This window comes from Mytilus trossulus, chromosome 11 (genome assembly GCF_036588685.1).
Source record: "Mytilus trossulus isolate FHL-02 chromosome 11, PNRI_Mtr1.1.1.hap1, whole genome shotgun sequence".
Classification (NCBI taxonomy): Eukaryota; Metazoa; Mollusca; class Bivalvia; order Mytilida; family Mytilidae; genus Mytilus; species Mytilus trossulus.
Window position 1 is genome coordinate 63,070,548 of NC_086383.1, and position 12,666 is coordinate 63,083,213.

Genomic DNA, 12,666 nt, shown 5'->3' on the forward strand with positions numbered 1-12,666 from the left:
GTTGTTTTTAATAATTTAAGTCATTTGTTTCACTGGCAATCAAACCAAATCTCCCCAATTCTTACGGCAAAATAAAGCACCAACTTAAGATGTTCGAATTGACCTGATTTACGAATAGCAAAACATAATAAGTTCAAATTGAATCTATGAAGTGTTCTCCCAATATCTATTTGAAAAAGAAAATCCTCAAAATAAGTACGGCGAACAGAAGTTATTCTTTTTCAAGTTTAGAGACTTAAAAAAATATACCTTTTATCTCATTTTTTTATATTCAATATACTTATTCTTTTATCATTTTGCCTCTGGTTTTTTTTTAATTTACCTTTTTTTCAGATATAAATGGAAGGAAATTCATTTTTTTAAATATAATATATAAACCCATAATTAACTTTTTCCATAATCTCTTCATTTCGCCAGTTACATTTTTTCAATAATTAAAACTAGCATTTATTTATAATTTAAAATTTAAAACAATTGTCTTACCTTTTCACAGGTAGCAGATGTAGTTTGAAGAGCACGGCACTCAGCCACTCATTCTGTCCTCAGGTTAAGAGAACTTTCATCCAATCTAAAGCCTTAGGCGGAGTCTATTTCGCTGTCGGTACGGAAGCTGGTTTTCATCTTGTATCAGTAAGCCGAGGATAACAGGTCACCTTTGTGAACTATATTTGTGACAGTTGGGTTTTTCCTATTCTGCCTTTCAGTTGATGGTGCTAGAACAAGAATTTAAAATATTTGCTCTACCCGTGTGAAAGTACTAAGTTGTGACATTTAAGAGAGAAAAGTTTTATATGCAGATAAATAAACTAAAACCAAATGATTTAAAAGTATAGATGTATATTAAACATAAAGATAAATTTAGCGCACTTTTTAATAAATTAAGAAAAATTACAAAATGTTGGTCGGATTAATGTGTAGGTTGAACCTTAGGAAAGGCAAGGACGGATAACCTCAACAGTTATGCTTTTGCTTTTAAAAAATTTAGATAGTGGAAATGTTTTGGAAACAATTTTTGGGGTTAAAGAAATTCCATATAAGAATTGTCTTGACTCGTCGAATACATTATAAGCATATACAAATTGTGGGTCTCATTTTTAAGAAGACTAATAAAAAGACATTCATGCATATACTTGACTTTTTCAAATACAAAATGTCAATTTTCATATCTTGTCTCATTTGTATATCACAGTCTAATAAATGGCATAAAACAACTCTTTTTCCTCTCAAAATTCTACAGTTAATTTTTTTAAGGAATTAAATATACTAGTACCACCTAATTTTGGGAAGTTTATCGACATAGTCCTTTATTCAGAAATTATGTGACAGAGGCTTTTATAAGGACGTTCTTTACATTTAAATGAAGCTAATTTTAAAGTTCAGTATCAATTTACTAATGAACGAATTAAATAAATTAACTCCCAATCTGTATGATTTTCAAATCTACGTCGATATCTAAACAATCCGTCTGGAACAGAAAATCTCGGTTCAAATTAAAACTTAATAAAGAGAAAAAGAGGCCAAATGAAATAGGAATAGAAACAATAAGGTGCAAAAATATAAAAATTTGAGAATATAAATGGACAAAAATACGGAATAAGCTAAAACAAAATCCCTGACAAAGTACAAATAAAAACAAATAAAAAAAAAGACATGCCGCCCCTCCTCTTCCTTCCAAAACAAAAGTCCAAACCATCAAACAATGGCACGACAGAAAGCATCACCAGTCCTTATTGTCAAAAACGAAAAACAAGAAGGTCTTAAAAAATTAGTGGGTGTACAAAATTTCAAAATAATTGAATTGTTTAGATAATATTGACCACTGAAAGAGGTTGTCCTTATTGTTGCAGTTTTTTTTAGATTCACATTTTTATTTGTGATTTCAAGTTCATTTTATTTTTATTCAGAAGTGCGAGCCTTAAGCTTGTCTCGTTGACTCTCTCCATGACGTTAATTTATTTCATGTATGTACATGATCAGCTACTCTATTGACCTAACACACATACTAGTACATATTGTCATTAATCGTGTCAAGTAACGACTTCCTAAATAACTACTGAATACTTAGTGGTGGTCTGGATACTTAATGGTCAAGTACTTATTATTGTATATATATTTAGATAAGATGCAACTAATTTGTTTGTACGAACATATTCGTCATTGATGTTTACAAATTATACCTTGATATGAAAATAAAATAATAATCTAGTTTTGATTGATTGATTGATTGATTGATTGATTGATTGATTGATTGATTGATTGATTGATTGATTGATTTGATTTGATTTGATTTGATTTGATTTGATTTGATTTGATTTGATTTGATTTGATTTGATTTGATTTGATTTGATTTGATTTGATTTGATTGATTGATTGATTGATTGATTGATTGATTGATTGATTGATTGATTTGATTGATTGATTGATTGATTGATTTGATTGATTGATTGATTGATTGATTGATTGATTGATTGATTGATTGATTGATTGATTGATTGATTGATTGATTGATTGATTGATTGATTGATTGATTGATTGATTGATTGATTGATTGAGCCAAAATATAATAATGTAGGTATGTATTTTAGATATAAAGATTATATTTAGCATATATTTTTTTTATAAGAAATGACAAAATGTTGATCTGACTTGACTGGCTTTTCGTCGAAAGTGATATAGGCATACAGAAATACAGAAATCACATATCTTATGTTATTCAGACTTTCAGAGGATTTTAATTTTTCATACTAAAGGTATCCAATAATCTTTTCTATTCTGTCTCTCCTAGAAGGGCATTCCAATTGCTCTTTTTTTCATTCTACATCATTTTATTTCGATATCAAATGCCACCATACTGTGTTGTAAACAAATATGAACTAGCACACTTTTTTATTAAGGCTGTTTTCTGGGGTTTTTTTTTGTAGGGTTTGTGTCTCTTTGACATATTTCCCATTTCCATTGTCAATCTATTTAAAAGTCGATGTCAATTATTACACAGAGCTTTTCGGAAGAACTTTCATTCTTTGTTTACACCTTTAATTTCGTTTCAACTATCTTCTTGTAATAGATAAACGAGTATATTCCGAGTGTATTTTCTTATCCACATGTATATAGTTGTCTGAATAGGGTTGACAGATTAGAATAGCATGGCCAAAACTTATATAGAATATAGAGAAAATGGACCACAATAGATATAGAAAAAGATATTGATTGATTGATTGTTGGTTGCTTAACGTCCAGTGGCAAATATTTCATGCATATTCAGGACGAAAACAAGTTAACAATAAATAAAATAGGTAGGTTTTGTCATAATGGAGGCCATTCGGGATGATAGTCGGGGAAATTTGGACTGCCACTGGAAAATTAGGATATAGGGACAGAAATTTTGCCTTGCAACAGGCCACCTACGGACCCCTCAAAGAGTTGTTGAAAGGGTTCTTAACGTGCAAAGAGCGTGACAATCTGCAAATTTGGAGACAGATTTGCAATTCAATTGTTAGAAGTTTTTTTTATTGAAAGAAAACTTGTTAATTAATTGTATTATACAAAATATTTTAACAAATATCAATTTCTTTGGTTTTAAATTTTTTTTTTTCAACTGAGGCATTAAAGGGGAGATAACTCTTAGTACAAAATTTATATTGGGCTAATAGGGAACTTTTTTACAATTACTTGTAGCAAGAAAACAAGTTCGGTGACACCATGTTTTCTTTTTATTTTCTTAAAACATATTATGAAACCTTTCTTCTCACAATTTATTTCAAAATTCTATCACATAGAATTTTTTTTATGCACACTAATGTGTTTTTTTCATGAACAAACTACTAGGCTAAATTTTGGCAATTTTCAACGACTCATAGCTTGAAAAATAGCACGGTGACCCATACTTTTTATTACATTTTTAAAAAGAGCATAGTAAAATCTTCATTTTGGCAAATTATAAAAAAAATCTGTCTCAAAAAATATTTACTGGTGATCTACCTTAATACATCCCGCACAGCCAAACGGACGCCCCACTTCGCCAAGCGTTTTACAACCGGTCGGAAGAAGACCAAGTGACCATATTTCTATTCCGCAGTCACTCTTGGGGGGGGGGGGGGGGGGGGTAGAAGAATATATAAAAAAAATAAGATACTAAAATATAAAGAATAGAGTATAATCAAGGTAAAGAGAGAATAGATAAAAATAACCTAGAATTGAAATATTGAAAACTGAATACACCCCTTCCCTAACCCCGCGAAAAAGGTCCATACCATCAGGCAATAAGCACGACAAACAAATAAATAAACAGTCTTTATATTACAAAAAGATTGAAAAAAATAAGTGGACGGTCGGACATAATTTTAGAATCGTTCAAACCTTATTGACTAGTCTATGTGGCACCTAGCTTTATTTTCTTACCGTTTTACCCATTATTCAAGAGAGAGCAGTAGTTTGTTCTTGTTTTGTATTTTTATTTTAAATATGCAGATCAGTTTATTGTTAGAAATTTCGTATTTTTAGACTCACGATTTATTTGGTATTTCATGTAAAATGTTACCTTTATTCAAAAGTTAAAGCCTTGTCTTTAATATGTTTCCATGACGTAATTTTTTTCATGAATGTACATGCAAGTCTATTGACCGAACACATATATACATGTACCTATTGTGTCAAGTGATGGCTTCCTAAATAACTACTGGATATATATACTTAATGGTGTAGATACTTGATGGTCAAGTACTAATTATTGTTTATATATTTAGATAAGATGCAACACTTTTGTGATTGTACGAAGATATTCCGATTTCGTCATTAATGTTTTTATACAAATACGTATGTAGACTGAGATTTTTTCCCCGTTTATTTATTTATCTATCAATTTTATTATTTATCATTTTTATTATTTATTATCTATTTATTTTTATAATTTTTTATTTTATTTCATCTATCTATGTATTTTCATTAATTATTTATCTATTTTTTTTAAATTTTTTTAATTTTATTTCATCTATTTATTTATTTTTATTATTTATCTATTTATTTATTTATTTTTATTTTATTTCATCTATTTATTTATTTTTATTTTTAAGGTTTATGTGCAGATTTGTAATGTATTCATTTAAATATTTGTTTTATCCACCTACTTTGAATATTTTCACAATTGACTTGATAAAGAACGTCTTGTGTCTTTGCTCAACGAAGTCTTCAATCTTTTAATGTTATATTGATCTTGACAATAATGTATTTAGAGATAGTGTGTTATCACTGTCCTCGTTATAGGCTGCCGTGCACCTCGACTAATACCCATAAAACACTCCATTTTAATTGATAGAGTGACAGTTTACATTGCATTACAAATTATACACAATCAGAACAGACTCTCATGATATCTAGGGACAAATGATGCATCAGTTCCTGTTGAAAATTAAAAAAAATCGTTGAGATTTTTACATGAATAGATATTCAGCAACGAAAATTATACACCACTATTAAAACTTTACCTCTAAAGAACATTATTTTCTAAAATTTACAACAACGAAAATGTTGTTTCACCATTAAATCAGGTTAAGACGAAAGAAACAAAGAAATTCAATGTCTGGAAATTTTGATGTTTCTAATATATCTCTTTTTTTATCTGTTTGCTCAACGTCCAGTGGCACATATTTTACTCGTGTTTTTCAATTAAAAATCAAATCAAATCAAATCAAATCAAATCAAATATGTTTATTTCCTAATCAAAGGGCCCTTATAGGCATATGAATTACAAACAAAATGGATAATAGACAAAACATAAATTAAAATACATATTTAGAAACAATATGAAATTTAAACATTATAATATGATTTATATAAAAACAAAACAATAGTACATATATATACGACATTGTCAGTTCAGCAAAAGAAAGATAACTCTTCCCCAAATATTATCATTAAAACCTGTATTAATTCACTTGACAGTATTATTTCTCACTTCTAAGTTTGAAGTTAAAAATTTGCATAATTTTTTAATAAAATTATCATTATCATTTGTCATAATCCATATAAATAGGTTTTGTGAATTAAATATTCTTAGTTTTGGATATTCCATAAATAAATCATCAAGTAAAATGGTTCTTGAAGTTACATATGGAGGACATTGCAATAAAATATGAAATTTAAACATTATAATATGATTTATATAAAAACAAAACAATAGTACATATATATACGACATTGTCAGTTCAGCAAAAGAAAGATAACTCTTCCCCAAATATTATCATTAAAACCTGTATTAATTCACTTGACAGTATTATTTCTCACTTCTAAGTTTGAAGTTAAAAATTTGCATAATTTTTTAATAAAATTATCATTATCATTTGTCATAATCCATATAAATAGGTTTTGTGAATTAAATATTCTTAGTTTTGGATATTCCATAAATAAATCATCAAGTAAAATGGTTCTTGAAGTTACATATGGAGGACATTGCAATAAAAAATGGTGTTCATCCTCAGTCACATTCAAATTACAATATTGACAAAGTCTTTCACATCGTGGAATACTCTCTAATTTACCTGACATATTTACCCTGCGTTCATGACGACCAGTTTCAACTCTTAATTTGTGATTACTTAACCTAAATTTAGTAAGAATTCGACAATTGCCATTATTTATAGAGGATAGATAGGTTTCTTTACCAAATGAAAATTTAAATTTGAAATAAGTACTCAATTTACCTTTATCCTGTAAATAAGAATCTCTGGTTACTTTCCAAGTCTCAAGAAAACTGTTTCGGAGACATTGTTTAAGTGATTTTTTAAATTTATATTTACTTAGGGTTTTACAATTAGCCAAATTAAAGTTTAACTTTTCCCCATAAAAGAGTATATTAGTGTACCAGGAATTATTACCTTTGTTTAAGCTATGTAAATGCATATACTCCTTATATGCATTATTCAGCAGGTTTGATGGGAAATTCTCAAGTCTGTGCCAATACATGAAGACTTGTTTTAACATGTCTATGTAAAGAGGATATCTTCCTAGTTCTGTAAGAACTCCTATATTTGTGCACAGTTTAGTAACACCAAGGATATATTTACAAAATTTATGGTGAAGTTTTTCAGACTTCCAATCCTTAAATATATCAAAGAGAGATGATGATTTTCTCTTAGGGGTTATATTAATAGTGCCCCAATTTTCACAACCATATTAAATAATAGGTTTAATACAATGATCAAATAAATGAAGAAAAGTACCAATACTAGGTTTTGAGGATTTCAAATCCCTATAGAGCTTAAAACAGGCTTTAAGACTTTTTTGGTAAAGTTGTTTTCTAGCCTCAGTAAATTTACCAGTGTTTTGAATTATAAGACCCAAGTAGTTATACTGCTTTACACAGTCTATTTTTTCCTCCCCTATATGGAAGTCATCTTTTATCAAATGTCCATTATTATTAAATATAATTATTTTGGTTTTTTTTGGGAGTTGACTTCAAGACACCATTTATAACAATAGTTATATAAAATATCAAGTTTGTCTTGAAGCCCTGCTCTAGATTCTGAAAAAATGATTAAATACAATTCTTATTTATGTATTTGCTTTCTTACTCTTCTGCATCTAGTAAGAAAGATTAGGCTGATTTTTTTTGTTTTTTACTTTACAAAAAACCTAAATCCACAAATTAATATAAGGAAGCTACCGTTTGATTTTTGGAGGGGATAGGATAAAAATTTTAAAAAGATGCAGGACTTGAGGTTTGAGTTAAAAGGGGCAGGGTGAGCAACTTTGCAAAAAACAAAAGAAAGGATGACCATTTATGTAAAAAGTAAAATCACAAAAATACTGAACTCAAAGGAAAATCAATTTGGAAAGTCCATAATCACATGGCAAAATCAAAAAACAAAACGCATCAAAAACGAATGGACAAGAACTGTCATATTCCAAAATTATAGTCAGGATAAAGTAATCAAAATGGCAAGACCGAATAAAGTGAAAAATAGTAAGGCAGGATAGAGTTTACAACTGAAAAAAAATTGCAGCACAAAAGAAATTATCCCTAGACCCCCTCCCCCCTTAAAATCAAATGGAAGCTCCCTAAGGATCGATTTCCTTTTTAAAGCAGAGGTTTATTCCGTTAGTAATTTTCCTTAGAGAAGAAGCTGCATAAAAGTACGACAGAAAAGATGACATTTTATTTAGAGAAAAAGATGACATTTTATTTAGAGAAAAAGATGACATTTTATATCTAGAGAAAAAGATGGCATTTTATCTATAGAGAAAAAGATGACATTTTATCTAGAGAAAAAGATGAGTCGACATTTTACAAACCGAGTAAAGAAAAAACAGAACTCTCTCCCCACCCCTTAAAGTTAAATGGTTACTAGTGTTTCCTTGGTAGTTTTCTCTTGAAAAGGGTTGAATAAAAGTACGACAGAAAAGATGACATTTTATCTAGAGAAAAAGATGACATTTTATCTAGAGAAAAAGATGACATTTTATCTAGAGAAAAAGATGACATTTTATCTAGATTCCTACATGTTTCAGTAGCCTGTGCCTTGTTGTTTACACACCCAGTAGCTCTGATATAAACAAAGCAATGATAACCTTTACCCTATTGTTTGATTACACAATCTACAATTAACTTTCATGTTAAGTTTGACAATGGAATGCTAAATATTTTAGTAAACAAGTTGTTTTCCTATACCGATGTAGTAAAAAAAACCCAGAAAACCTCAAATTGATTGTGTTTGTACTATTTTCTTCATTTCCCGTGATCACTTTTTTGACATCTACCAAATTATTTTATAGGGCTTTGGGCATGGAACTTCCCTCCCCCTTTTTTGAGTATTTGGGTGTAAGTATTTTTAACTTTGAAAGTTAGTATTCTATAAAATGTTTTTACTAATACCAGTAAAAACAAGATTTAGGATGTACCGTATTAGGTTTTTTAATTTCAAATCAGTCAAGATTTCAAAATTTTAAAAGTTTTGCTCTTGTCCATACGAACATTAGTTTATATATGCTGCATCTTTAGATCTTTATTAATATGTTTCCTCAAATGATTTCTTAATGTTAAAGGCCAAGATTTAAACTTACGAGCTAAATGCTATCAAATTCCATACACATTAATTAAAAGAGTAAAAAAATAGATTTAGGATGTACGGTACCGTACTACTTTCTTTTTTTTTTTATTTCAAATCAGTCAAACATTCGAAAAGTCAGATTTCACTGTATATCTATTGGTTTTAAACTATTGATATATATATACCAAGGCGAATCTATAAATATGAATAAAAGGAGAGTTGATAGATACCTAAAATATATCTTAATAACAATATGGTAGACGATCAGCTTTATAACTCTAACTTGAGTGACAATGAAACACTCCTATGTTGATGAATCAAACAAATTTTAATTAGGTTGTTGCAGAATTTCGGCAAATTTTGCACCTAAATTTCTTCTACAAAATGAATTAATCAATGGCTGCGGTTACATGAGCAGACGATAAAGGAAATGACATGACAGCTCTAACAACAATTTTATTTCTAATTTTGATAAATTTGACAAAAGGTTAACAAGCATCTAGACCTTGGAAAAACCACGGTAATAAGGTACATCACCAATATTTAGGTTAGCAACTGAAAAAATTGTATACAAATGAAAAGTCACATACATTATCATGTTTATCAAGGAAATGTGTCTAAAGGCCACCGTCCGCAGTAATGCACTTGTGATATTGAAAATGGATTAATTGTATTAAGAGTGCACATAAAGCATGTTATCTGCTTTTCCGAACTGTATTAAGAATAAGCCTGCACCAAGTATTACAAAAGTAAAAATTATCAATAAAGGAAATTGTCATAAGTTCCCTATCCGCAACTTTCTAACTATTTTATTTTCGTGGGTACCAATTTTCGTGGAGAGAGGAAAAGCTGCTTATTCGTGGATACTCAAATTCGTGGTTTTGAAAAAATGCACATGCATTTCTCAAAAAAATTGCATTTTCTTGAACATTTAAATTCGTTGTTTCCCAGTACCAACGAAATCCACGAAAATTGGTATCCAACGAATATTTATGAATCCCTAGTAATTAAAAAAGAGCACTGATTATTGTTCTGAATGGATTAATTATAACAAGAGTTTACACACTGAAATCTCCTTTTCCTATCATGATTTGATTTGTGTTAAATGTCTTTTAAACAGAAAAGGGTTATGCAACATGAATTACAATAAATAAGTATACCAATGATTTACATAAACTAGGTTAAGGTCAGATGATCCCTTAGACAAACGGTATACGTCTGACAATCGTTTTATACACCAAATATAGTAAACCTATGTCATATTGCTTCCGAAAAAAAACCTAATGAAAAATAGTAACAATTAAATGAACCATGAAAATGTGGTCAAGCAATTCAAAATAGCCCATGCAAAACAGACACCTTGCAATGATACAATAAAGGGTCAAGTTCGATTTACTAAAGGTTGATTTTTCTTTGCCTTTTACAATATGATGTGTGTCGTCAACGGATCTCTTAATTTCACACTTCATGGTGGTTGGTAGGGTTTGTTTTGCTCAGTTTGTCATTTCTGTCTAGTGTTCTAGAAACTGTTGGTCATTTGTCGTCAATTAGTAAGTTTTTTACTTAGTTTTTATGAACAGTTTCTTTATTTTTTTTACTTAAATAAGGTCGTTAGTTTTCTCGTTTGGATTGTTTTACATTGTCTTATCGGGGCCTTTTACAGCTGACTACGCGGTATGGGCTTTGCTCATTGTTGAAGGCCGTATGGTGACATATAGTTGTTAATGTCTGTGTCATTTTGGTCTTTTGTGGATAGTTGTCTCATTGGCAATCATACCACATCTTCTTTTTTATATAGGCCCAAAAATGCATTTGTTTCTTACTCTCTACCTAACCTAAATTTACATGGATACCCTAATACATTTTAAAGATAATTGTGGTTAAGCCCCCATAATTCTATATAAAAAAGTTTAAAAACTTTTATCATCTTACCTACATGTACCTTCTTATCAAGTTTTTGTACCATGTGACAGATATATACATGTATACAATGAGCCTGTTTTTCAGTGGTTGTCCTTTGTTTATGTACTTCATACGTGTTTTTTTTTCGTTTCTAGTGTTTTTAAACAGATATGACCGTTGGTGTTCCTATTTGCATTGCTTTGCACTAGTCATTTTGGGACCCTTTGACCCTTTACAACTGGCTGTAAGGTATGATCCAATGCTCCGTGATGAAGGCTATAATTGTTTACTTTTCGCGCATCGTGACTTTGATGGAGAGTTGTTCTTTTTGACACTCATACCACATCTTCTAATTCCTATATGTATAAATATTTGCCTTATCTGTTAGTCTACACAAGTGGCAAAATAATATAAACTACTGGTAACATCGTGTATATACATATAAGAACAAGAAAAATAAAAAAAAGTTTAAGAATATCAAATAATATTTTAAAAAAAAGAAGATAAAAAGCAAATAAAACAAGATTGCACACGCTGAAATGGCGTACTTTCTTTATACTAATTATTGATAATATGTTGATAGTGCTAGGTATAAAGCTGTACTACAAGTATCACATAAACTTAACATACTCCAAGAAAATGAGGTCAAAGTCAGATACTAGTAAACCGTATGAAAAAAACATGTACGTCTCCTTACAATCATCCAATACACCAAATAAAGTTGACCTATTGCTTAAAGTTGTTAAGAAATAGACTTAACCAAGAAAACTTAAACATTGACCAATGAACCATGATAATGAGGTCAAGGTCATATAATACATGCCAAGCAGTCATACACACCTTACAATCTTTCCATACAACAAATATAATTGACCCATTACGTATATGAAAAACAGACCTAAACACAAATTTTTTACACTGAGCAATTAACCGTGGAAATGAGGTCAAGGTCAAATAAAAGACGAGGAGGCCGACACGTACATCGTAGAATATTTCCATACAACAAATATGGTTGACCAATTGCATATTGCATTAGAAAAAAAGACCAACACTCAAAAACTAAACATTGACCACTGAACCATGAAAAATAGAGGTGAAGGTCAAATGACACCTGCCAGTTGGATATATACTCCTAACAATAATTCCATACACCAAATATAGAATACATATTGCTTACAGTATCTGATATGTGGATTTGACCACGAAAACTTAGCCTTGTTCACTGATCCATAAAATAAGGTGGAGCGCTGAAAACTGTCGGACGGGCCCGGGCATGTTTGAAGACATTATTAGGTACGCAATACTTGTACTAAATAAAGTTATGGTATTACTTATAATAAGAAAGAAATTAACATTACAAAAAATCTAAACTTTTTTTTCAAGTAGTCACTGAACTATGAAAATGAGGTCAAGGACAACAGACTTTGTGACACAAGGCATCTATATACAAAGTATGAAGCATCAAGGTCTTCCACCTTCTGTTATATAAAGTTCAGCTAGCGCCGCCGCCAAAATAAAGTCACCAAAATTCTAACTTTCGTCAGAAGCTATCAAAGGATCAGAGACGAAACCAATTTTTGTCAAGGAATAGCTGGACAATACCATCCTGAGCTTAATACGATGTGTTATACATGTAATCATAGTAATCTCCGTTCAAACCAAAAGATCGAAGAAGAAGATATAAAACAGTTCATAGAAAACAACATCGATCAATCCTACACAC